Raw genomic sequence first — 27,021 nt, 5'->3', positions numbered from 1 at the left:
CTGGGCTCTTTCACACACGTAATCCCTGCAAGCAAGGAACAGGGATCCTACGAGAGCAAATGGCCATGCAAAGGCCGAGATTGCTGAGTGGTATAGGTCCAGAGGAAAGGCGGTCAGGACAGGGGAGGAGATAGGGCGGAAGGGGGTTGGACCAGGGAGGGCCCAACTGGGAAGGGCCCAAAGGTGCCAAGCTGGCCTCTCACTAAAGACTGGGTAACCACCTCCTTCCTCCCCATTTCCAGGCACCTACCACTCAGCCCAGCTCACAAAACAGGACACTACCTGGGCCACAGCAGTTCTTCTAGGAAATTCCCCAGCACCCAGGTGCACACCCTGCACCTGGTGGGACCTTCATCGGGACACAGCCCACCCCACAGGACCGAACATACAAGCAGAGGGAGCCAGGCAAAGGCACAGACCCAGATGCCAAGGGGCGCTCTAAGCAGAGATGAAAAGACAACAATGTTGATTTGCAAACCCGTTTTATGAAGCTAAAAATAAGGTGGAAAACAAAGTAAGTCGCTGCTTTTCAGCTAGTTAACAGCACGTGGATGTGTTCTTATTTGTAACTCAACTAAAGTGCTCACGGATTGGTTACAGGATTCGTTGGTGTGTTAATAAGGGCCGGCCCTGAGTCTCTCTGCAGCTGATTTGTAGAAACTCCCACACATCTGGGGAGACTTGTCATCTCTCAGACGGGTCTGTCCAAGCTGCCTGTGACCCGTAAGTGCACTACGGAGGTGCACATAGGCCTGACCTGCTGAGGAAGGGGAGGGGACAGGAAGACCTCGGGGTCCTGAGGGAGTGGGATCCTGACAGGTCTGGAGGAGGGGCCTCGGGACATCCCTGGAGACAGTAAACAGCCAGAAACAACCTTGAGCGCAGTCCCAGCTCTACTACAAGCCACGAAACCTTGGCCAAGTCACGTCACCTTCCTGAGCCTCCACTCCCTCACCTGTAAAATGGAGGTAACACCGACCCCTTGGAACTGTGAAAAATGAAGAAACCGGACACAAAGACACACACACCCCAATGCAGCCCACGGAGCAGACCCACAGGAAAAGGCCACCTTGCCCTCTTACTCAACCCCACTGGCTAACTAAATCCTTTCTCTTGCCATATCCAGACACCGCACTGGCCCCAACCTCAAAGCCTGCGGGAAGGTAACAGCACCTTATCAGATGACAACGCGAGCCGGGCTCCCTGGGTGGGTCCTACCTGCCCCAAAGAGAGACAGCTCCGGGGCCTCACCTGGAGCCCCTGAGTTGTGATGACCTGCCCTGAGTCACCGCAACAAACAAAGCCGGCAGCCAACACCACCACCCCCCCGCACCCCACCCCACCACCACGTGAGCCCATTTATCGGCAGCATCTGGGCCCAGTCAGCGCCTCCAGGGTCGGCAAGGCCCTTGATGGAGACCCAAGCCTGGACCTGCCGGGCCATGTCGGAAGCAGAGCCGCCAGGCTCCCCTCCCCAGGCCGGGCCATGTGGGGCTTCAGAGATGCTGGCGGCCCTTATAGGTGGCAAAGGGCTCCGCACTTCACGCATCCAGTGAGCATCTCTCCAACCCCTGCCTGCTCCTGCCGCCTTTCTCACGGTAGCCAAGACTCTGCTGGGCTCCTCTCCTCTTACCAACCAGAGGCTGCAAACGGCTGGGCCCCGGGGCCAGATCCAGACTGCAGACAGGCTATGCGGACAAAAGCATGACCTCTGGAACCAGACTGGCACTTTCGAGCTCTGTGTCCTGGGGCGAGTTACACGGCTGCTCCAGGCCTGTTTCCTCACCTGCAGAGCTGAGACAAACACCTCACAGAGTTGGTGTGGGGAGAAGCAGCACGGAATAGTCCGCAGGAAATACACCCCAACTCTGCCTTTTATTCAAGTTGAGCCAATATCTTAAAAGTAAGGAGATTTCACAGATAACTCCAGATTTCTGGCTCTTCTTGAAAAACCAAAAGCTTTGGGACGACCCATTCCTCCAAAGCAGCAGCCTGCATCCCTCTGGAGCCAGTGGTTCTCAGCCTGGCGGGACTTCAGACCTGAATCAGGTTCAAGTTAGTAGCTGCACCTGGGCTGCTGCTAAACTCTTTCCCTGCCTGGGCCCCACCCTGGACCAGTTAAGTCAGTGTCCCCAGGGAGGGGGTCCAGGAATCCTATGTCATTAGGGTACCCCTGGTGATTCTCGGGGGTCGCCAGTGTCCAGGGCCTCTGCTTTAGGCAGACTATGAGCTTCCCAGTTGGCCATGGGGACGTTTGCTCTTTATCATTTCACATGGGGTTTATTTTAATTAGGGAGCAATGATTGGATCCCTGCCCCTATAAAACTGGGAAATAGAAGGAGACCCAGAAGGCCACCGGATCTCGCTCATATCTCATCTGGCCCCCCAAAGCAGCAGCCTGTGATCCTTGTCTCTGCACTCTCCCTGGCCAGCCTTATCCACATGTCACCCAAAAGAACAGTAACTTCCAAGTCCTTACCTTTAACCTAACCTCCTCTCTCACTGAGCACAGCAAGACCTCTTGCTTCTCAGTGCCTTCATCTCCCAGGCCTTCCCTGGCAAACTTCTACTCATCCTTCATGGCCTTGCTCAAGGGCCACCTCCTCCAGGAGGCCCTCCTCAACTTGCCAGGAGAAGCTGAAATCTCCTTGAAGTCTCCCATTAAGCTGGGAGCTTGTCAGAGGGAGCTCATACCTGGAGCCCCGAGACCTGGTTGGGAGCTTAGCTTCTGGTCCTCAAGGCCTCTGCATTCACACAGCTTCCCTCCCTTGCCCCTCCCCTTCACACAGGCCTCTCCTCTCCTGGTCTCTTTCCATATCTCCGTGTCCGTGGAGTTTCAGTTCCTACTACTGACTGCCCCCATCTCTCCTCATTTCTAAGCCCAAGAAGGCATCTGCTCCAGCCACTTCGGCTTCTCACCGAGCCACAGCTGGGCCCTGGGCTGGCTGCCCTTGGGTCAAGGGCCCACGCTTCTCCAGCTGGGGCTGGGAGGTGGTCATGAGGTGCAAACCTGGATTCCTTGAGCAGAGCCTCCTCTTCACAGGGGTCGTGGCCACGGCAGGCTCACTGCCTGCCCTTAGGTGGACGCTTCCCCTGCTGGGCCTCAGGGTCCCCCCGCTGACACCCTCAATGACCCCACTCCTCTCTGTTCTCTTCCCCTGCTCAGCCCCTTCCCTGTCCCCTCTCACATCTCCAGGCTTCCACTCCATCCAGAGACAGCTCAGGGGCACTGAGGCCTGCCTCCTCCCCCCCCCCCTCCTGCAAACAGACCCATCCGTGGCGACTTCACAGGACGCCTGGGGAGATCTGCCAGAATACCTACAGAATGCACAGTTAAATTTCAAAGTTCAGATAACACAGTGAATAATTATTTAGTATAAGTATGTCCCAAATATTTCATGAAACATACTTATACTAAAATAAATAAATAAATAAAAAGTATTCGTTGTTTACCTGAACTTTCTATTTAAGGAGATGTCCTATATTTTTGTTTGCTAAATCCGGCAACTCCAAAGGGTCCCGTCAGTGAGGCAGGGGCCAGTGGAACTCACACCGCACAGAGAAAGCAGGTCCCTGATACATCTTGGTTGAGTCACACTGAATGCGACTTTTCCAAGAAGCCAGTCGATCGGGGGCGACGACAACTGGATGCTTTTCTAAAGGAGACTCGGAATTCCACCACCACTCCACCCACGTGTCCCTTAGGGCCCTGGAGTGGCTTCAGAGAAAGGGATTCTTCGGCTCCTGAAACCCAGGAGTCCAACCCGCGTCACCAGGACCCAACGCCTCGCTCCCCAGGTCGCTCCCTCTCGTCTGCGTCGCCCCCATTGGCACGCCAGCCCACCCTCCCTTGCGTCACTGCCCCTGGTGGGCGGCCCCTTCCCTGGCCCCTTCCCTTCCCGGCAGCCCCAGCAAAACTCACTGCTTCTCGTTGGTTCTGATTGGGTCATTTCCCCATCTCTGAACCAATCACTAGGGCCCGGAGAATCCGCTGCTCTGATTGGCCAGATCTGAATCACATGCCACTTCTGGAGCCAGTGGGAGGAGCCAGGCCCCCAGAGCTCTATCAGGGTGCTGTGCTAGAGGGAGGGAAGATGATCATGGGGAGGTGGGGGCGAGAAGGCCGGATGGCTGCTGAGATCCTGCCAGATACACCCTCTGCTCACCACACCCCTGCAGACGTGATTCTGACATTGTCGAGAGGAGCACCCCTTTTCCATGTGAACGTTTTCACAGATTTTATGTTTAGTATTAGTTAGATGATAAACTACTGAATAATTTTTTTAAGTAGGAATTCAGGAATTCCTTGAAACTGATCTGTTTAATTCATCACTTCAGCATCAATATCTACGTATGGATCCAGTCTGCAGACCATGCCTGATGCCTAATAATGCACTATGACCTTGAGGACCTTCACAGGTAGGCCATCTGCCTTCCCAAGAATGGACCCATGGTGGGATAGCCAGAACCGGGTGCAAAATGACCCAGCCTGTGTTTGAGAAGGCTTCCCAGTGAGTCCCAGACCCCTCTGCCTCCTTGTTGCAGCCCCTTCCGCAGGTGTATCACTGGAGACTCTTTGGTTGTAAGCAGCAAAAATACACCTTGTTAGCATCAGCAAAAGAAAGTATATTGGAAGGCTACTGAAAACTCACAGAATCTGTGGGGGGCTGGAGCCCCAGGCTTGGGGACCAAGGATGTTGCCAACGTTAAATAGCAGGTACAGCATTGGGTCCATGATCAGAATAATACAGTAATGATCCTGACTCAGGGATGGATGGATCAGGCTCTTCAGTTCAAGATTCCATTCCGGTAAAGGAACTTCTGTTTAGCCTACCTTTAGCTAGGGAAGGTGAGACTCCTGCATTCCAGGAAAGGAAACTGGAGGGCTGGCCTTCAGGGGAGCTAATGCAGGCAGCCAGAAGTAAGGAACATTCCCTGCAAAGATGACATACCCTTCAGGTGGCTTAGATGAGGATACGCCCTCCTCAATCAGGAGTGTAGTGGTCAATTATTTTGCTATTAGAGTTGCCACCACTTTTTTTTTTTTTTTAAACTTTTTGGTTATTCTGGAAGCATTCACTTGGATTTTTCCCTGCTCTGGTTTTCTTTATGTTTCCATAATCTTTCGGCTCTTGGGTGGTCTGGTTTCCGACAGGCAGCAGCGTCAGCTGGTTCTCACAGAGTCCATGTGCTCATGGAGGAAATGTGGCCTGAGCCGATGTCACCCCACCCACAGAAAGGAAGTGACAGCTACACAAGGTGGAGAAATGTATGGGTTGTATCCATAAGGATGATTTTGGTTACTAGGAACAGAAAACCCAATTCAAATAGCCATAAATAATAAAGGCAAATTATTGGCTCATTTTTTTTTGAAAAGTCCTTCAGGAAAAGTTTGATCCAGCAGTTTAACAGTGCCAGCAAGGACCTAGTTTCTCTTACTCAACTTCTTTTTCAAGACCGGCTTCCCTATAGTCTTAAGACACATGCCAGCATTTCCCAAGACTAAGATCACCTCATTCATGCTGAGTAGGGTATCAGAGAAGCATCTTTGTCCCAGAGCCCTCACAAAAATCCTGAAGTTCACTCTGACATGACAGGTATAGGTCACATGCCCAAATGTAAACCAATCACTGAGCCAGGGGTTTGAAATGCACATACTGTTTTAACCCCAGTTCTGCCTAGTTCCAGAAGCAGAGCAGTCCCTGAAGTTGTCTGGCTCCCCAAACCAAAACCACGGCTCTCCAGGAGGGCAGGGGGCAGGGAGGAGAAAGATACCGGGAAAGCCACCCACACCGGCCCACTGCATTGGGCAGCCACATACAAGGGAGTTAATGACTGACTGTCATAATTGCAGCTCCCATCATGAACCACATGAAGCGTTTCACATGCATGAGTTCTGTGACTTAATGAATCATCACAGAACCCTGGGAGGTGGCCTTTTAATCCAATGTGGCAGAGAAGAAAGCAGGTTAAGTGAAGTGACTTGAAGTATCATGGCCATGATGAGTCAGAGGCAGGATATGAACCCAGAATCTGTCTGGTCCCAAAATTCATCTTCCTAACCTTCACCCCATCCTCAGTCATGTGCAGGGTACTGCTGGGGACACCAAGAAGGGAAGCACATTTGTTCAACAGGCCTTAACTGAGCACCTACCCTGTGTCAGGCATTCTTGCAGACTCTGGGTACTCAACCCAATGGGAGACGTTGTTTATGGGGGCTGTTGGGCACTTGACCTGCATTACCTCACTGAATCCTTAAACACCCTCTGGGGAAGACAGTCTTACCACCTCCGGATCCCTGAGTTAACAGAGGTACAATACCATCAAGTTACTCCAAGTCACCCAGCTGGTTGGGGAACTCTGCTTGGTGTCACTTTCTGGGAGCTAAATGGGCATTCGCGAAGGTCAGATCAACAAGAAGACAGCACATCTGCCTAGATCCACTGAAAAATCCAACCTGGAGGCGTGCAGGCCCACGTGGATCAGGGTGTGCTGAGAAGGTATCCCAGAGAAGAACAAGTTTCCTGAGGTGTGGAGAGTAAGGGTACGAGTTCAAGGTGCCTAGGCTGGCCCCGGTGCCCAAACACTTCCTCCACGTGCCCTGGGCATTTGTCGGCAGTATCCCCACCTCTGGGAACTCCCACCCCAGAATCTCAAACCTGCTTGACTTTCTCAGTACTATGCAAACCCCAGGGTTAACGTAAGAGAATTTTAACAACTACAATTTATAGGCCCCTTCTCAGTGCCAAGGCTCCATCCCAGCCTTGCAGTCAGCCGGCAAGGCAGGAACTGTAGACATCATTTTACAAGCAAGGAAATGGAGTGTTCAAGACAGAGCTCAGAAGTCACGGGGCCAAGATTGAACCTCCAGGCCTGACAATCTCCTTGTTTGTCAAGAGACACTGAGATTCTCCAGGCTACACACACACACCTTTGCCTTTATCCGTAGAAGAGGCTAGTGTCCTTCCTGAGTCACCCTCTCCTAGGTGGCTGTCCAACAGGCCGTCTGACTTGGGCTCTTGGTTGCGGACTTTCTAAAACCCTCAGGCGACTCATTGTGGGTGTCCCCTCGGCAGGAGGCTGGGTTCCCTTGAGCTTCTCTACATCTGCCACTCGGTCCCCAAAGCCTTAATGGAGAAAATCAGGGCAGAGAGAAACCTACTGAGAAGAACATGGGGGTTTTTTCAATGATTTTTTTCTTTGTAGATTCCGTTATAATTAACAATGTTTTAACAGTTTCAGGTGTACAAAGAGTAATTCAGAAATTCCATATATTACTTGGTGTTCATCATGAGAAGTGTCCTCAGCCCCCTTCCCTCTATGCCCCATCCCCCGACCCCACGCACTTCCCCTCTGGCTAGCCCCAGTTTGCTCTCTCGAGTTGAGTCTGGTTTTTGGTTTGTCTGTTTTTCTTCCCTTCATTCGTTTGTTCTATTTCTTAAATTCCACGGAGAGCAGAGATCATGTGATATTTGTCTTTCTCCAACTGACTTATTTCACTTCGCTCTGTACTCTCCAGCTCCACTCATGTCGTGGCAGATGGCAAGATCTCGTCCTTTTTATGGCTGAATAATATTCCGTTGTGCATATACACCACATCTTCTGTATCCATTCATCAGTCGATGGACTCTTGGGCAGCTTCCATACTTTGGTTCTTATAAATAATGCTTCAATAAACACTGGGGTACACGTATCCCTTGGAATCAGTGTTTTCATATTCTTTGGGTAAATAATGCTTCAGTAAACACTGGGGTACACGTATCCCTTGGAATTAGTGTTTTCATATTCTTTGGGTAAATACCCAATAGTGTGATTACTAGATTATAGGATAGGTCTATTTTTAATCCATTAAGGAATCTTCAGCTAAACTGTTTTCCACCGTGGCCACACCAGTTTGCATTCCCACCAACAGTACACAAAGGTTCCTTTTTCTCTACGTCCTTGCCAACACTTGTTTCTTGAGTTTTTGATCTTAGCCATTCTGCCAGGTGTGATTTGATAGCTCATTGTGGTTTTGATTTGCATTTCCCTGCTGATGAGTGATGCTGAGAATCTTTTCATGTGTCTGGAGGCCACCTGTAGATCTTCTCTGGAGAAATGTCTGTTCATGTCTTCCGCAAGAACATGGATTTGGAAGACAGACCGACCTGAGTTTGAATCTAGGCTTGGCCACCCACAGGCTGTGCGATCCCGGGCAAGTCATCTCCTGTCTCTGGGCCTCAGTGTCCTGAGCTGTTAAATGAGAGCTGGTAATCCCCACTCCTTGGGTTGCTGTGTGAACCAGAAACCTAGAAATTGTCCTTCAAGTGTTTCTGACCACCACCACCATCCCCCCCGCCATCCACTCTGGTACTGAATTTATTCATTTTCCTCCGAAATATAGTACACATTCATGTACCTCTCTCTGTCTCCTGTGTCATCTTTCTCGTTCAAGCCACCACGATCTCCTGCCTGGACAGCTAGTTAACTAGAGAGATCATTACAGAATTATACCTTCAATGATACAAGCCCCAGTTCTAACTCTCCAATGGCTTCCTATTGCTCGCAAGGAAACTTCAAGATCCCTACTGTCACCTGCACAGAGAAGCCCACGTGGGCAGAACCCACCACCCTGCCGACCCATCACTCACCCTCTCCCTGGGGCTATCTGCACCCAACCTCATAGCTACACTGCTCCCTCTGCCTGGAACATTCTTCCCCATGTGAAGCCAGTTAATTCCTGCTTATGCTTCAGATCCCTAATCAAAGATCACTTCCTCAGGGAAGTCTTCCTTGATTTCTCAGACCAGATCAGACTCCCCTATTTATTGGTCACACCCTGTACGTCTCCTTTGTAGCCCCAATCACAATTATAATTACTTAAGTATTGGCTGAACTAGTCTTTGAATATCTGTCTCCTTAGTCATGGGCACATTGTTTTTGCCTCTTCCTCAGGAGATCAACCCTCCCACTGGACCTAATGATCCCAGAGATGGGTCCATATGCAGACGGGATAGATGGGTGTTGATAGAAGAGGGGGAGTACAGGGACATGGGTTGGGGCAGGCATCTTCAGTACCCCCATGGAGAATGCCGGGACAAGAATAAAGCTCCAAACAAGGAAAGCAGAACCAGGAGACAGAGGGCAAGCCACTGGTCCTGAGAATGTTCTTTTGCCCTGGAGCCAGCAGTGGCTGAAAGTCTTCCCTGTCACGGGATGTCCCCGCCCCACCCCAGTGCTCTTGTGTGTTTGGCTTAAGCTGGTTTCACGGCACCGACAGCAGAGGAGAGCAGGCCGGTACGACTTTTCCAAACTAAGGTCGGTGGGACGGGGTGCAGGAGCTGCTCTTCCTCCGTGCCTGGTCCAGAGCCTGCTCGCTCACCATGTGTTACGTGGAGAATGAAGAGGCGAGTGGACAGCCACAGCACTCGCATCCTGGTTCTTGAGACACGTGGCACATCACACATGAGCCATGCCATTGCACAGACACCACCCGCTTGATGGAAGCTCAAGCCTCCCTGATGTCCTGACTCCAGGGTCCCCCCTGCCCCAGATCGGAAACCATCCTGGCCCCACCGGCTATGGCCCGCCACTGTGACTACAGGCTCCTTGGTCCTCCAGCTCCCGCCTTGCCCACTCACTCTCAGAAGCCAAGGCCTTTCGTCTCCCTCCTTCGCTTCCCGGAATATTCCAGGGCTGACCCATCACCCCAGGTGCACGCCCCAGTAGCCAAGGTGACTGTTTACCTTCTGCCCTTAGAAGCCATCTCCGGCTTGTGTCAGCGGGCGTCCCACACAGCTGCCCTCCGCCCACAGCCCAGTCAGACCAGCAAAAGTGCTTCCTGGAAAGGGTTGGCATTGCCGGGCTGAGGCTCCCACCCTTCCACACCCACCCACATGCCCCCTGCCCAATCTGGTTCCCCCAGCCCTGGTGTGCCATGCATTCACCTTCTAGTCTGTCTGGGAGCCAAGGGGAACGGGAGTCAGGGCTCACCTCTTCCTGCTTCTCCCGCCACACTGCCCATGGCTTCAGCCAACACTGGGTGGATGGGAAAGGGTGAGCCCCCCCAGGCTCCGGAGTCAGAGAGAGGAAGTTCAACACTCCCCAATCCTTGAAGCTCTGGGACCTCAAGCAAAGCAATTCATCTCTCTGAGCCTCTGTTTCTCCATATGTAGCACAAAGATAATAACCGTCACCGCCCCCGGGGGCTGTTGTGACCATGACGTTAGTGTAGTGCCTGGCATGGGATTAAACACCAACTGACTTGAGGGGCTCAGGCCGGGGGCTCAGCTCTTTTCCAAGGGGACACGAGGCTAGAGCAGCCCTACCTCACCCAGTGGGGAGTCCTGCCTTTAGGGGCCACCTGCTTTCAGTCAGCTGGGTAGAAGGGAGCGGGGAGGGGCATTGACTTGCTTTGGGCAATCTCTACCCTTTGTTAATTTGGTGCTTATTTGGGGAGGCTCTGGGAGGTCTGATAGTGGCTTTAGGGTTCGAAGGGCTCCCAGAGTCCTTGGACACCCCAACATCCTCCTGCGTGACTGGGCCCGTCCTTGACCTCCATGGGACCCTTTGGAGCTATCCCCACCCTCTCCCCCTTCACCGCATCACCACCCTAGAAACAGCCCGCAATAGCACGAGCACCCACGAAACTACCCAGAGTTTTGCTGTTTCCTAAGATACAGGTTCCCCCAGCCTATGAGCACTGGCTTTGGAGTCACCGATGGAAGGCATTCTACCAGCTATGGGGCCTCAGAGGAGTCTCCTCACCTCTCTGAGCATCACAGGATAGGGAAAACATTACCTAACCCCGGACACCTTGAGGATTAAACATGGAAACTGAAGGCCGCGCTGGACACAGCAGCAGGCACTAATAAATGATGAGCAGCCACGGGAAGGAAATGACACATGGGCATCCTCCACCCCTAGCTCCCCACTTGCTTTCGAAGGAGGGTGCAGCACAGAAGCCAAGAAAGGCCAGGGGAGAAGGAAGGGAGGGCCAAGCCAGGCGCCAGGCCCTGCTTGGGCCCGGGCAGGAAGAGCGGGAGCAAGACTGAGCGCTGCAGCCCCAAGGCCTGTCCCGATCTCTCCCCACTCTGAGTTTTACGTGTGGATCCCCCAGCCACGCATCCGCACTCTGTGCTCCGAGGCCACTCGGCCCAGCAGTGCTCACAGCTGGGGTGCTGTGCACCTCAGGAGCATTGGCCCAGGAAACCCCCCCGCCCACTGACCAGACCAAGGAGGGGGCTCAGGCCTCCAGGCAGGGCATGCCAGCGTCTGGAGGAGAGGCTGTGAGGGGGTGCAGCCCTCAGCCTGCGAGGGTGGAGTGTAGGCCAGAGACAATCAGAGCAGGGTCCAGGGTCAAGGTCAGGGCCTCACTGGCATCAGTCTCAGGGAAGGTAGGAACTGAGTGGATCCCTGCCCTCCGGGACCCTTATAGTCTAGCAGAAAGAACAGATGCTAAACAAAGAATTAAAAGCGGGATCCATGGGGATGCCTGGGTGGCTCAGTGGATTAAAGCCTCTGCCTTCGGCTCAGGTCATGGTCTTAGGGTCCTGGGATTGAGCCCCGCATCGGGCTCTCTGCTCAGCAGGGAGCCTGCTTCTCCCTCTCTCTCTGCCTGCCTCTCTGCCTACTTGTGATCCCTCTCTGTGTTAAATAGATAAATAAAATCTTTAAAAAAAAAAAAAAAAAGTGGGGTCTGTGATAGAAATGCCTGTGGGAACAGAGCCTGGCTTCACTTGGGGGTTCACTGGCGGATACCCTGCCTGGGGCCTCCATGGCCGTTCCTGCTGCCCAGCCCCTTCCCACAAGCCTCGGGGCAGGGTGTTCAGAGACCCAAACCACAGCTCAGCCCCAGTCCTGCCCTGCTCTGGGCCTCACCAAGGCCCAGGGTCCCTGAGCTCACATCTCCCGAGGGGTGGCACCCAGACCAGCTGCAGACCCCAGACCCACTGAATCAGATTCTCCACAGCAGGGCCCCAAGTCAGCAGAGTTAGCAAGCATCCGGGGACTCTGATGTTCCTTGAAGTCTGAGAACACCCCGTGTCACACATTTATTTAGCCAACTTTTCTTGAGTCCCTACTGTGTACCTAGCATTGCTCTAGGTCCTGAGGGTCCCTCTGGCAACAGCCACAGCCCCTGACCTCAAAGCTAACATCTTACTGGGAGAGAGAGTGAGACAAATAAATATACAATGAGACCATCCAGATAGGGGTCAATACTGTGAGGGGCAGAGTGGTCAGGGAAGGCCTCTTGGAGGAGGTGACATCTGAGCTGAGACCTAGAGGATTCAAAGACAGGTGTGTCTGCTTCCACTCCGTAACCACGATGGCACAACCTCCCCTGGTCCCATTGGCCTCCAAAGGGCCAGGAAAACCAAGGGTGATGTTGGAAAGAAGACCAAGCTTCCTCCCCCTGGAGAAAAACCTTCACAAACTAAGTGTCAGGGGAAGTGGTGATATGATGCCCACCACATATAAATAGGCCCGTCCACCCCAGAGTCACCCTGGAAACCTGCGGTCAGTTTGGACTTTGCTTAAGGCCGAGCTCCCTGCCACCAGGAGCCCAAAACGGCTGAACAAACTTCAAGCTTCACATGGGGCCGGCCCTCGGTGAGTTCAAGGCCGGAGCATGTCTCCAAAGTCAAAACCGCAACAGGAAGGCACAGAAACGGTCTTCTGAGGAGGCCCGGCCTGGCGCAAGGGCTCTGGTCAGCTTCCCGAAGGCCGTGATGGATCAGGAAGGAGGAAAGCCAGGAATGCCTCCTCGTGCCAAGGTCTCTACCCTGCCCTGGGGCCACCGTACCCAATATGAGAATTGGGGGTTTGGGTGCTGCATTGTCCTGCGTCCCCAGTCCCCGGAGAAGCAAAGCGTTTGGTCCCCAATGCAGAGAATGAAGGAAGAAAGTGTGGTTGGGTTGTGCTGTGTGTCCAGAATTGGTCTTGACAGTTCTGGATTTCCAGTCGTCTGTTCCCATTTCCCACGGAAACCAGCTAGCTGGGAGATGGGATCATGCTGGGAGTTCTGCAGACAGCGGGGCCCGGAGGAGAGGAGTCTGGAGCCCACGCGCTCGGTTCTGGCTCTGCCACTTGGCAGGTGTCCCCCTTCCTGTGCCTGGGGACAATGGCCTAAATCAGGTACAGGGGGCCTCGGACTGATTCTCTGCCCTGACAAGAGGGACGGATGTGGGCTCCAGAATGAAGGCAGTGGTGGCCTTGGGAGGGGCTGAGAAGGAGAAAGGGGCCCTGTGGGGACAGATGGGGTGTAGGAAACAGCCTGCCAGCTCCCCAGTGCCAACACCACCTGCTGTCACCAGCCCACTTCCCACCTCCTTCCTTTCGCCCCTGGGCTGGAATCTTCACTCCATCTTTTATTGGCTGTATGACCTTGACAAGTCCCTTGGCCTCTCTGAGCCTCAGCGGCACCATCGGTAGAATGAGGCTAATGATCCCCGGGCAAGTTTCCCAAGAGATCGCGCCTGCCCTGCTCACCTCGGCACCTGGCTCACAGGCAGAGTGTTAGAAAACAATCATTCTCTTTCCCTGATAATTTGAATTGTGCCCTTGATCCTGGTCTGCGCATTTAACTAAGCCTCCTCCACAAGAGGGACTGGACTTACTCAGTTCAATAGGATAATCATCACCATCACCCTCACATCTGATGTCAAACCCTGTACATTCACCCCTGAGTGAGGTCCTGTCCAGCTCACGGTACGCCACCGTTCATGAAAACTACAATTTACTGCCCGTCTCCCACATGCCGGGCCCTGCACACTTGTTCCACTACCCCATCGTGTTCTCAACAGCCCTTCCAGCTGAGGAGACCCCCATTTTACAGATGGACAAACTGAGGCTCAGAGATGTGAAGTTTCTGCCTGGGGACCCCACGGAGCCCCACTTTCTGCCTGCAAAGGCCAGGCATTAGCCACGAGGCCACCCTGAGTCTGAGGGGAGCTTCTGCTCTCTCAGTACTTCAGCACAGGCTGCTAGGGAGACCTCGGAAGAAATAGCAGAGGCCTAAGGGGCACCCCTAGCCAGCCAGCTCTTGGCAATTTCACTGAAATCCAATTTTCCCTACATTAAAATCTCCTCCTCCTTTTTTGCAAAATAAAGGTTTCAAGGTAGATCCCAAGGCTGTTCCAAATTTTGGAGGAGCCCAGAGTGGGCCTGTGACTCTGGGAGCACATTCGCCAAGCCCAAATGGGCACATGAAGCCTTCCAAGGATGAGAGTCCCTGAATATGTGAATGTGGGTCCATTTGGGGCAATCAAAGTCCCAAAGTCCCAAAGTCCTAAAGACCACTATTGGCCAATCCCACATGCCCTTTCCGGGAAAGGGCTGTTGTGCCTCCAGACCATGACTCAGTCCATTCATCTACAGGCCAGCCATGGTGATCAGGGTTCTGTGGGCCTGTGTAGCCCCCTGGACACCCTGACTGGGGCCGGGAGAGGGTCAGGGAGGGCATCTGGGAGGAGGGAGGGTCGAGCAGGCCCTGCAGAAAGAGGCAATTTGGGCAGGCAGAGAGAAGGATGTGTCTTTTCCAAAGAAGCATCTTTGCACAACAGAGAAGTTTGGTCTTCAGGGTCAGACTGAACTGGGTCTGAATCCTTAGGTGGATTGACGGACAGATGGATAGATGGACAGATGGATAGATAGATGAATTATGGATAGTTGAACATAGGAATGGATAGACGGATGGGTGGATGGGTAGATGGACAGACAGAATGATGGTAGATGGATACACAGATGTCTATATGGGTGGATGGATGAATAAATGTGCAAAAAAATAAAAGGAGGAGCTTTGCGCAGTGGCAGTATCGTAGCCAATGAGGTTTATCCGAGGCGCGATTATTGCTAATTGAAAAAAATAAAAGGAGGAAGAATAGTCCAACCAGTTAATCCCAAGGCTGCTGTCCCATCTGTGCACCCCACTCTAGTCAGGATGTACAGGGTGACGGCATGGAAATAAACAATTCAAAAGCCTCAGCAAAGGTTTCATTCTTGGTCATACCACATGCTTGTGGGCTGGGGGGGACCCTGATCTACGTTGTCCTTACTCAGGACCCAAGTCAACACCATCCTGCCCGTCGCTGGTGGCTGTCACATTTCGTTGGCCAAAGCCAGTCAGGTGGCCGCCCCAGCTTCAGGGGAGCGGGCAGTGAGTTCCCACCATGGATCCCGCAGGAGGAGAACCTGGACATTTGTGGAGCACTGTCCCAGAGACAGTGGGATGGGGACTGAGTGCGGAAGGGAAACCGAGGAAAGGCCCTGGCCCATCTCCTCAATCCGGGGATTCCAGAGGCCGGAGGGGACATGTTCGCTCCTCGGCTCCCCGGCCCTGCTCACACTTCAGGTTCACCATGAGCCCAGGTGCCCCAGGGAGGCCGGAGCATACATCTTGCCTGGTCCTGCCTCAGACACAGACTTGCTCCCAACTGTGCCCTCCTGGGCCCAAAGACAGACCACAGAGCACCCTGGAGGAGAAGTATGGGGCGTCCAAGCTAAAATGTTCTCTAGCGATTAAGTTCAACCCCTGCATTCACAGAGAGAAACTGAGGCTCAGAGATTTCCAGCGCCCAGTTTGTAACGGGCAGAGCTGGGTCTCCAGAAACTCTGTCCAGCGTCTGTCCCTTCCTGCTCTTCTGTCCTCAAGCTGTAGGCGGACGTCCTCGTAGTGGGGCATGAGAGGCCAGAGTAAAATGCCTGCCTTTCCCTGGGCCAAACCACCCCTGCTGAGCTTGCCAGGCTAATACAGCACCCCCCAGGGAGTTTGGAGCCCTCCGGGTGTTTCCCACAGACCGAAAGCCCCTCCCCATCTGCAGGGAGAACCCTAGATTTGAAGTCCTGTGTTCCAGGCCCTGCCCTACCACGTCCCAGCGGAGTGTCCTTGGGCAAGTCACTGAACTTCATTGAACTTCAGTTTCCTAATCTGTGAAATGGGGATGGTGGTTGCCCTGCCTCATTTGCTGGGCTCTGGGAAGGCATGAGAATACTTGTTCCATCGTAACTTGTCATACAGACATGCACAAGCAGAGGCTTTCGGTCTCTTCTCCCCACGAAGCCCAGTCAGCCCTCGTGGGCCCGCTGAGGCTGGCACAAGCCTCACACGGAGTCTTGTTCAGACACTATTTTGATGAACTGAATTGATGTGTTTTCGATTCATTTCAGCAGGCACCTGCCAGCTCCTGGGCCGGTGCTGGGGCGTGACAGGAGGACAAAAACACCTTAGTCCTAGGAGGAGCCCCAACACAGCCATACAGATGCAGGAGAGCAGAACATCCCAGGCTATGCGTGATGCTAGATGCCTGTCCGTGTGTCCCTCCTTCCCTGATAGTCAGCCCATCCCCCCCACCGGGCTGTGAGCTCTATGGACACAGCGACCCACCCAATTCCCAGCTCATGGCTGATCGGCACTGGATACTTACTGGCCGAATGAAGGATCTTGTGGGCAGTCCCTTCTCTCTGAGCCTCGGGTTCTTTACATATAGGATGGCGTGGCTGGGAAAATACCCTGAGATCACAAAGGAGCTTAGATAACCTAGTTTGCCAAGTCCCTGGATCATCACAGGCCTCCAGTGGGCGTGGCTGGAACCACCGCCCACATCGGTATTAGGAAGAGCGCAGTATTGCAGAGATGACGGAGGTCCCCCGGGAGCCTGCTCACAGTCAGCTCTGATATTGGTCCCACTGCTGCCCACTGCCACGCCTGCGCCTCCACTCCAGCCTCCCAGATGCCCCCCGCCCCCATATACTCGATGAAGAGATGGAGACTCCAGGAGATGAGAGAACTTACCCAGGCCACCCAGAACCTAAGAGGATTGACCATGGACAGAGCATTGCCTCCGTGTCTCCAGCTTGCCCACCGAGGCGCCAGGAGGGACACTTCCCCTGCCTTCTGTTGTCATCAGAGAGAAGGGAGCTTGCCCGGGCTCCACGGCCTGTGGGCTGTGAAAGAATACCTCCCGCCCCCGCCCAGGGCCTCAGCCTCAGACCTCGGCGCCCACACCGCCCCCAGGAACTGGGATCTGAGCAGCGCCCGGCTGCCCTCCGCTGCCCCCGGAAGTGCCCTGCGTCTGCACCTTGATCTCCACACCCACGATGCCAGGAAACCCCAGCAGGGGCAGCCAAACTGTGGGATATTTATAGCGGGCGTGCAGAAAAGCTGCCACCCCCATCTGTTTACCCAACAGTGCTCTCCTAGCTGGGCGCTTCCAGCCCCGCCAGCCACAGACAGACCCTCACCGCCGCCTCATCTATTTTTTCCTCCCCACTTAATTTTGCATCATCCCAGTTTCCAAAATAAACTTCCCCAAACCGGCCAGGCTCACTCTGGCCCAGAATCCCTAATGGAGAGCCCCTCTTCGGCCCCAGCCTCCATCAGCCCTGGAGGCAAAGCCACCAAACCCAACCCGGCCCCTCGGCTGCCCTTGGCCTTGATTTAGAAGCAGCTGCTCCGGCCCTGGCGGGTTTCTGACACTCCAGGGCTGGGACGTCTGCATCTGTGGGGATGCCTGCTGGGCATCTGTGTGTGCGGTTCCTGGCCAGAGGCTGAGGGTGCTGCCCCCCCAACAGGCACGTACATACACACAAGCACACATACGTGCAATACATATACTCATGCACACAGGCACGCAAATATATATACACATATATGCACGTGTACACACGCACATACGTGCACACATGCACATGCGTACACACAAACCGGTACAAATGCATGTGCATGTGTGCGTACGCACATGCACACGTACATGCATGTGCACGTATACACATATATATATGCACGTGCACATATGTGTGCACATTTGTATACATGCACACATTTACATGTACAGACATACACACATACACTTGTAGTCGTGTATACATGTGCATGCACTAACACATACACGTGCACACAATGCACATATATGCACAGGTGCACATACATACACACGCGTACAGGTATGTGTGCATGTATCCACATACACACATGCATGCAGTGTCCCATGAGCTGCCCTGGCCCCTGCTGTTCTCTTCCAGCTCCATTGTGACAAAATCCCCTCAGTCCTAGGAGCATCCACAATACGGCCTCCACCATGCCCCTCTCTGCCTGCCCCTCCTCTGAACCTTCATTCTCCCACACACCATGCCCTCCCACCTCCAGGCCCACGCATGTGCTACTCCCTTGGCCTGAACTACTTCTCCTCTAGCCATTTGCTGGGCTAACCTCACTAACCCCTTGGACTTGCAGGAAGGCATCCCTAAGCCACACAGGGGGCAGGGACCCTGGGTCACCCTTTATCTCCACCTCAGAGGCCAAGGGAAGCTTAGAAGCCACTCTCAGGGTGGAATGGAGCCCCCCAACTCTCTGTGGAATACTCGGCCTACCCTGGGCCGTCCACACAGACAAATCAGCTCCCTCATCCCCAGGGGAAAGGGCTCCTCCACCCCAGGATCTAAGGGAGTCAGTTAGTCCATCCTCCTGTGGCAGAAACCAGGGACATCCCCACCGCGCCACAATTGCAATTCCAGCTTCGTGTGTGCTCTCTTAAGTTACGGGTTTTCAGGCTAACAATTCAAAAGGCCATTTATTTCTTCTGCATTGCTTTTTTTCCTTTTGCAAGGAGTAAGGATAGGAAAGAAATCAATATTTGTCTGGTTATCTACTTCCATTTGAAAGAAAGAGTCATAGGGCCATTCTTTAGATAAAGAAACTGAGGCTTAAAGAACTGCACCTCATTTCTTTATCCAACACTCTGTGCCAGACACACAGCAGCACCAGGAACACAGCAATGAAAACAGGCATGATCCCTACCGTCTTGAAGATCAGAAACCACTGGAAGAGACACACCACATAGATAATTTTACAAATAACAATTTAATAATCATTTTTTTTATTAGGTTGGTAGTACTTCAAAGGAAAAGTCTGGAGAGCTGACAGAGACTGTATAACCAGAAGCCCAAGGAAGTCTTCTTGGACATGACATGGTAGCTAAGACCTGAGCGTATTTGCTCAGGAAAGGACTGGTTGAGGATCATTTCCAGCAGGGGAAACAGCATGTACAAAGCCCAGAAGGGAGAGGGAGGGGAGACAGAGGAACAGAAGAGATGATTTGCCAAAGATGATTTGCCAAGGCCAGCTGACCCCAGGGTCTTTGCTTGTGCCTCTCTAACATGAGGGCAGGTTGCCATTGATGGAAAACAGCACTGGGAGCTGCCCGTAGTATTTTCTCCCCATCCTCTTTGGATTTCAGCTACAAGTATGACAAATTAACGTCACTAGTTCTAACTCAGAATATTTAAGAAAACTAAGTCCTCTATTAAAACAGCTTAACAGCCCATTTTTTTAAAGGTTCTAATAAACACAAGTCAAGAAGATAAACATTCAAGAGCAATCAGGTGCCATATGCAGTAATCCTTAGTTGTCCATCACGTTCCTTGTTTCCATGAACTTGAGAGCATGCCTCTTCTAAGTTCCCTTGAGTATTTCCTTACGGGTCAGGCTTTTTCTCTGAGACTGCAGGAGTACAGGTGTCTGAGACCTTATAGGTAATGTGAATTACCTTGGAGGAAAAGTCAAGTTCACGCTGCCCACCCCCACTACAGGTGCAAGGTCTGACAGGGCCTTCCCACCCTGAAGAGCTCATTTCCTACGTTGAGTCCTGATGGCAACTTAAACACAGGCTCAGACTCAAATTTCTGGAATGAGGCATAGTCCTAAGGAAGCTTCTATGTTCCCCAGACACCACTCTGCTTCCCAAAAAAAGGGTGTCACTTCTAGCTCAGGCCATCTTCAAGATTCAAGCAGAATGCTCAGCCACAACAAGTGTTTTTCACCACAGCTCCCTGTTTCTGGGAGGAAGAAGCAAGCCCCCAGCCGAGTCAGTGGGTGAGATCAGGAACAGGCAAGAGGAGGAAGGTGAAGAGGAACCAGCTTCCGGGATTCAGTCCAGACAGCAAGAGTGGGAAGGATGGGCAAGGACAGGAACTTTCGGGAACCAAAGCCATAATTTGATGCTGGTCCATAGACAAGACCCCAGACCTGCAAGCAAGGGTACACAGGGGGCTCCCAGGACAAATGTCCTGTGCCTTGGTCTTTGAGGACTCCCATCCTTCAAGGGTGGAGAAGGTATGTACAGTGTCTCTTGGGGCTGGGGACAGAGTGAGATTCAAACCACTTCAGGGTGAAATGATTGCCACATCAAGGACAGGATCCAGAACCTAGAACCACAGGACATTTCGGTTTGTTTTTCTCCCCATGGTAGAAGAGACTTGAGAGAGGGGAGTTTAAGAAATGTCAAGGTCAGGATGCCTGGGTGGCTCGGTTAAGCGTCTGCCTTCAGCTCAGATCCCAGAGTCCTAGGATCAAGTCCCACACTGTGCTCCCTGCTCAGCGGGGAGCCTCCTCCCCCCCCCCCGCCTGCCTCTCCCCCTGCTTGTGCACTCGCTCACACACACATTCTCTCTCTCTCCCTCTCTCTCTCTCTCTCTCTGGCAAATAAATAAAATCTTTAAAAATTAAAAAAAAAAAAAAAAAAAAAAGGAAATGCCAAGGATCCAGGCAGAGAAAATGGGCTTCAGGAAAAGCAAGAAAGATTGCAGTTAGACTCGAGGTAGGGTAGGGTATTGGACCATCCAGGGGACAGCACGATGGAATGAACTCCCAAAGGCAGGTCTTCATCCCTGAGACCTGAATGTAGAAAGACTTGCGCAGGCTGGTGAAGCCCAATCAGAGAGGCCAGCTTTCCTGACTCTCACGGCCCTCCTTCTAGCAAAAGATTTCACCGTGGCTGAACTCGTGGTATACGTGGATGGCGAAGTAACACAAGGCCATCATAAATTCAAAAACGCTTCCCAATGGCTTTGCATTTCATTCGTCACAAATCATCTGCAAGCATTGAAAAGGCAAACGCTCAACCCAGAGCCATCGATGAAGCCTTCTGGACCCTGTCCAAAAAACCAACCAAACAACCGAGTTGAGCTGAATCGATTCAGACTTTTAGTTGGTTAAGCTTAGTTGGGGGTGGCTTAGGTGGCTAAGCAACGACCTTCGGCTCAGGTCATGTTCCTGGAGTCCTGGGATCGAGTCCCACATCGGGCTTCCTGCTCGGCAGGGAGTCTGCTTCTCCCTTTGACCTCTCTCCTCTCATGCTCTCTCTGTCTCAAATAAATAATCAAAAAAAAAAAAATCTTAAAGAAAAAAATAAGACAGGCGATAAGGGGAAAGAGGAGGACAGCTGCCAAAGGATACACAACCTGCGGAACGGATCGGCCAACCTGATCTCCGCAACCGCAACCGTCAAGGGCATACAAAAGCCCCAGGTGGGGGATAAAGGGCGTGCTCTAGATTGAAACAAATTAAGGGACATAAACACCCAAACGTCAGGGGTGGATCGTGTCTGAGTCCTGATCAGACAAACCATCCAGAAACAGACATCTTTGAGACTCTCGTGGACATTTGATTGGAATGTAAACGGTCATTTCAGTAATGACATCATCGCACCGTGGTTATATAAGAAAAATGTCCATGAGTTTCGGGCAGTGGCACACTAATAAATGTTCAGCCCCCGGTTCTGGGGTGGAGAGTTGTAGGGGAACCCTGTCGTGTAGTGTTTGCTGATTTCCGTGTTATAAACATTCCCAAGTGGCAGATTTGCAGCTGCCAATGCCACATGGCTGAAGGCAGAATGGAGAAGAGGTACTCAACATCAGCTCTGAGCAGCCCCAACCAGCTGACTCCACCCTCCCACGGGTTTTAGAGACCAGCTCTGACCTCTGACGTATTCCGATGACACGACAAGATATCTGGAGTGCATTTAGAAATAATTCAGTGAAGAAAAAGAGAAACAGGGGCACCTGGGGGGCTCAGCCCATTAAGCATCTGCCTTCGGCTCAGGTCATGGTCTCGGGGGCATGGGATGGAGCCCCCTGTCCATCTCCGTGCTCAGGAGGGAGTCTGCTTCTCCCTCTTCCTCTGCCCCTCCCCACCCCTCCTGCTCATGTGCTCTCTCTCAAATAAATAAATTAATTAATTTTACCTTAAAAAAAAAAAAGGAAAGAAAAGAAAAGTAAAAGAGAAACAAAAAAAAAGAGTAGATGAAGCCAGTGGGACCAAATTCTAGTCATTGCTGAATCTGGGTGATTCAGCATGGAGTTTTACTGTACTATTACTGTCTTCCATTGCAGATGTATAAACCTGTTCTTCTTTTTTTTAAGTATATTTAGTTATTTGAGAGGAAGAGAGAGAGCAGGGAAGGGCAGAGAGAAGGAGAGAGAGAAGCCCAAGAAGACTCCCCGCTGAGCACGTAGCCTGATGTGGGGCTCGAATCCACAACCCTGAAATCATGACCTGAGCTGAAACCAAGACTCAGATCCTTAACCAACTGAGCCACCCAGGTATCTCTAAACATTTTCATAATGTTCATTTCAAAATGTTAAGCTACAGTCATCTTATCTGTGGGCGGGAAAGTTTTTTTCCAAGAATTCTAGGTGTGCCCATTAATTCCGGGACACCTACCTTAACTCCACAGCCCCAGGGGGTCTGAAGGTAAAGGATGGGAACCATGGGCATTGATATCACATGCTGAATTCTTCCATCAGTCCATCAACAGGTCATAACTAGGGTTTCCTCCACCAAAGCTAGGCTGTGGTAGGAAAAGAGCCCATATAAAGGAAAGTGGCAAAGGTCTTATGGGGGAGTCCTGGCTTTACCATCTGCTAACTCTGAGACCTCAGCAACTGATCCCAACTCTCTGAGCCTCTACGCCATGTTGGCCAAATAAGGGCGTTAAGAACTTAGGGTGAGGATTCAGTGCACTATGCGGGCACAGCTCCTGACCCACAGCAGGGCGCTCAGAAACCACTGGCTCCGTGTTAGGGGATTGTAGGGACATGAATGAATGAATGACTCGAGGTGCACAGAGGTTACCTTTCTTCCCCAGTGAATGTGGGTACCCTGTTGCTAGTTCTTCCATTTTTTTTTTTTTAAAGAAAAGCTGGGGATTTCAATCTGTGAACTTATCCAATCTTGAAATGTTGTCAACAAATTATAAATATTTTAAAAATATTGGGTGGACCAAGTAAAACAGACCACTGGAGTGTCACTTCCGGCGCAAACTATAGAAGCAGATGAAGAGGTTTACTCAACATTCAGGGGCGCAGAGCCTCATGCTTAGAAGTCTTCACACAGATCATCCTGTCGAGTCCTGGCGGTCTCTCTTATGAGTGCCATGGCACGGATGAAGCAACCGAGAGTCAGCTTGAGGAAGAGATCTAGCAGCACTGGAAACATAGACAGGCTTCCCGAGGACCTGACATTCCCCTTTACCGGCTCTCTAAATTCCTAGAAAGGAATTCAGGAAGCAAACGACAGCCCCAGAGAAGAGCTGGGAGCTGCCCAGCCACACAGATGTGCGTGGCTGGCTGAGAATGATCGAGTTTCCTGCCCCTTCTTGGTCAGGGCACCAGGTGGACGGCTCAGAGAGGACGGCTGTGCAGATCCATTCAGCCAAGCCTGAGATGGGGCAGGCCATGGAGGCAGGAGAGGAGCCCATGGCTTTTTATCTCCCTGAACAATGCATGTATAGGCTTAAGAAGGTTCTAGATCCCAAGCCTAAGTCCTCAGTTTCTTCACCTAAAAATCTGGGAAGCTGGACTGGAAATCCCAGACCCCCACTGACCAAACACGCTGTTACTGGGTTCTCCTAAGATTGGCTGGAGAACAGCCAACCACATGGCTTTGGACCCATTCACCAAGGACTGGCGATAATTAAGACATGCTGTATGTGATTCTTTCTGATTAGAAACTTGGCCAGGTTTCCCTTCCTTGGTGAACTTTCTAGTAAGGAAGGATAACTCACTCCACAAAATGGGACACTTAGAGAATCAAAGGCTTATTTTCTTCAATCAAAGAAAAAACAACCAGAAGATATTCAAATTCCAGTTCATATAAGGCATTCAAGGCACTGGGCACAGAGAGGAGATACAGAGCAGGGGCCCCATCTCAACCCTTGAGAACTGATGGCAACTTCCAGGAGGAATGTAGAGAAATTTTATGACCTTCCCCTTCCGGACCCAGACATCAGTCCTTACATGTGGAAGAACAGGGTAGCGGGTAATTCAGCACCCAGACCACCTGTGTCCACACGCTCGCTGTGCCAGTTCCTAACTGCATGGCTGTAGGCAACCCATATGATCCCGCCGTGCCTCAGTTTCTCCATACGTAACAAGAGAGCGCCTATGTCCTAGGATTGTTGATGCATCTTAAAGCACCTTAGGGCAGCCCCCGCCCCCCCGCCCGCCACCCCGGTTTCACTGCCTATAAATGGGATTAACAATTTCTACTTCCAAGGCTGTGGCCAGAATTAAAGGCGGTAATATTCAAGCAAAGCCTCTGTTTGGGTGGCCGGGGCATCAGAAGCACTAGACACACGTTCACTCTTAACATCGTGTGTGATTGTGTAAGAAAGAGCTATTAATGAATGAACTTTCTCATGAATCTGTATGTAAATCGTCACAATTGGACTGTTCTTGAAAGTTTGAGGAGCGTTTCCTCAAAGATGCTTTCCCATTAAGACTTTCCACTGACTCAGACCAGAGGACTCTGCCTCTCCCTTATCGCAATCAGGGCGGACCTTCCTGGCCCTGGGCCTCAGTTCCCCTCCCTCCCCTGCTCTGCTCTTCCTAGCTCATAGGACTCTTACAACTCCGTGTGTGTCTCCCAGCAGCCCCAGGACAAGTGAGTCAGGTAACGTTGTCCCCACCTAACAGATACAGACACAGGAGGCCCAGCAGCTCCCTCCAAGGTCGGCAGCACATGCTGTGGGACAGAGGTTCGAGCCCAGAGCCCTGAGTCCAGGCATACGACATGGCTCTGAAGTCCTGGGCCCACCCCTTTCCTTGGGCAGATGTTTTACTTCTCTAACCTTCCTTTCCTCAACTGTAAAATGGGAATATAACAGTACCTACTTCCTAGATTCGCAGTTGAGGATTGAGCTAGTGACACCACGTAAAGCTCTTTGAACAATGCCTGGGGTATGAATCTTTTAGCAGAACAAGGCATCTGAGTTTGCTGGACACTGTCCTGCTTTATACCTGACAATGAGCAAATCTTCTAGTTAGAGTCCCAAGCGCTCTCAAAAATGTCCTGGCTTGGGGCGCCTGGGTGGCTCAGTGGGTTAAAGCCTCTGCCTTCAGCCCGGGTCATGATCCCAGGGTCCTGGGATCGAGCCCCGCATCGGGCTCTCTGCTCAGTGCAGAGACTGCTTCTCTCTCTCCCTCTCTGCCTGCCTCTCTGCCTACTTGTGCTCTCTGTCAAATAAATAAATAAAATCTTTTAAAAAAAAATGTCCTGGCTTGGGGGACGCCTGGATGATGCAGTAGGTTAAGCATCCGACTTCTGGTTTCAGCTCAGGTGGTGATCTCAAGGTCGTGAGATCCAGCTCCATGTTGGGCTCTGGGCTCAGCACGGAGTCTGCTTAGGATTCTCTCTCCCTCCCCCTCTGCTCCTCCCGCTTGTGCTCTCTCTCTTCCAAAAAATAAATAAATAAATCTTTTAAAAAAAAATTTCTTGGGGTGCCTGGTTGGCTCAGTGGGTTAAGCCTCTGCCTTCAGCTCAGGTCATGATCTCAGGGTCATGGGATCGAGCCCCACATCGGGCTCTCTGCCACCCCCTGCCTGCCTCTCTGCCTACTTGTTCTCTCTCTGTGTGTCAAATAAATAAATAAATAAATTTAATCCCTGGGGGTGCTGAGCTCTAGTTCTCCAGCCAAGCTCTCATCACAGAGAGAGGAGAACACAAAGCGAAAAGGTTGTGTCCATGTGGAGCTCATGACCCCCCCCCTTCTCTAGATCACTCTCTAGGTCCCCAGGCCCCGGGGATTCCCTGCCCAGACAGATTCCCTAAGCCCACATGGCTGGGTCTCTTCTGCAGATCCCTCCCACAGGCATGCCCAGTTCTGGGCCTGAGGGGTGGCCAAGGCACAGCTCTCCAAGGGAAGAGGAGGTGCGGATGGGCTTGCACATACTGGCTAAGAGGCTCACATGTGCAGGGCAGGCCCAAGGCAGATGTGGGAAAGAAGGGGTCTCCTCTTCCTGCACCACCAGGCTCTGCGCAGGGTCCAATAGTCTGAGAATTCTACATTCAAAGCTGGCCTTCCTGGTTGCTGTGAAAGTGTACTTGTCAAGGTAGGAGACTAGAACATATTTTATTTCACATTTTGTTAGCTTGATTTATAAATTGCAAATATTTAGACATATGGTACGCGAGCCTCCATCTGTACTCTTGTTCAGCCCCGTATATCCCCGCCACCTTCTGCCTACTCTCAACACCAAATGTTTACTGAGCCCTTCTTCTGTGCTGAGCCCCCAGAGACTCCACAGAGGGAAGGGCATCGTCCCAGCACCCAACCGGGACCATCCACATGGGAGCAAGCCTCATGTTCCTAAACAGGGAAGAGCACAGGGTGAGAGGTGAGGGCGGAGGCCTGGTCTGTTCCCAACCCCTAGGGAGGTGGGGCCCTTCCCTGCCCCTGCCTGGGCCTTGGTTTTCCCATTCAGACAAGAAGTCCTTCGCGCTCTGAGTAACTGAGAGACACAGAGTCAAATCCGGGACCCAGAGAGACCATGAGCTGGGAATGGGCAAATAAGGCTTACCAGGCACCATGATGTGGAACTGAGCACTCTGCCCTAGGGAGGTACCGTCACAGCCCCGTGGCACTTCATTCATTCATCGCACAAACACGGCAGTCACACCTGCTGTGCCAGGCACTGAGCTCTCTCCGAATCTGCCAGATATGGGAGGATAAACAGAACAAGCGCACATAAAACCAACACGCAAAGCAAGATTTGGTGAGGGTGCCAAAAAGAGACCTTCCCTAAGCTCCTTCTATCCTTGCAATCTCCCGCTCTTACGTCCATTTCCTGGATGAGAAAACAGAGGCCCAGAGATGTAAGGGGCTTGGTCAAGACCTTGCGGCTTAGAGCGCACCCAGAGCCTGAGGCTAGCCAGAAACGAGGTTTCGGATGCCCGCAGGCTCCGGCCACTGTCCCAAGCTGACCAAA

At 52.2% G+C, this 27,021-nt stretch overlaps 1 pseudogene; it reads left to right on the top strand.

Annotated features, from left to right (window-relative positions):
- Window positions 1–14,775: 14,775 nt before the first annotated feature.
- On the top strand, window positions 14,776–14,852 carry LOC131810597 (U4 spliceosomal RNA; annotated as a pseudogene).
- The last annotated feature ends 12,169 nt before the right edge of the window (window positions 14,853–27,021 follow it).

Source organism: Mustela lutreola, chromosome 10 (assembly GCF_030435805.1).
Source record: "Mustela lutreola isolate mMusLut2 chromosome 10, mMusLut2.pri, whole genome shotgun sequence".
Classification (NCBI taxonomy): domain Eukaryota; kingdom Metazoa; phylum Chordata; class Mammalia; order Carnivora; family Mustelidae; genus Mustela; species Mustela lutreola.
This window is presented reverse-complemented; position numbering and strand designations above follow the sequence as displayed.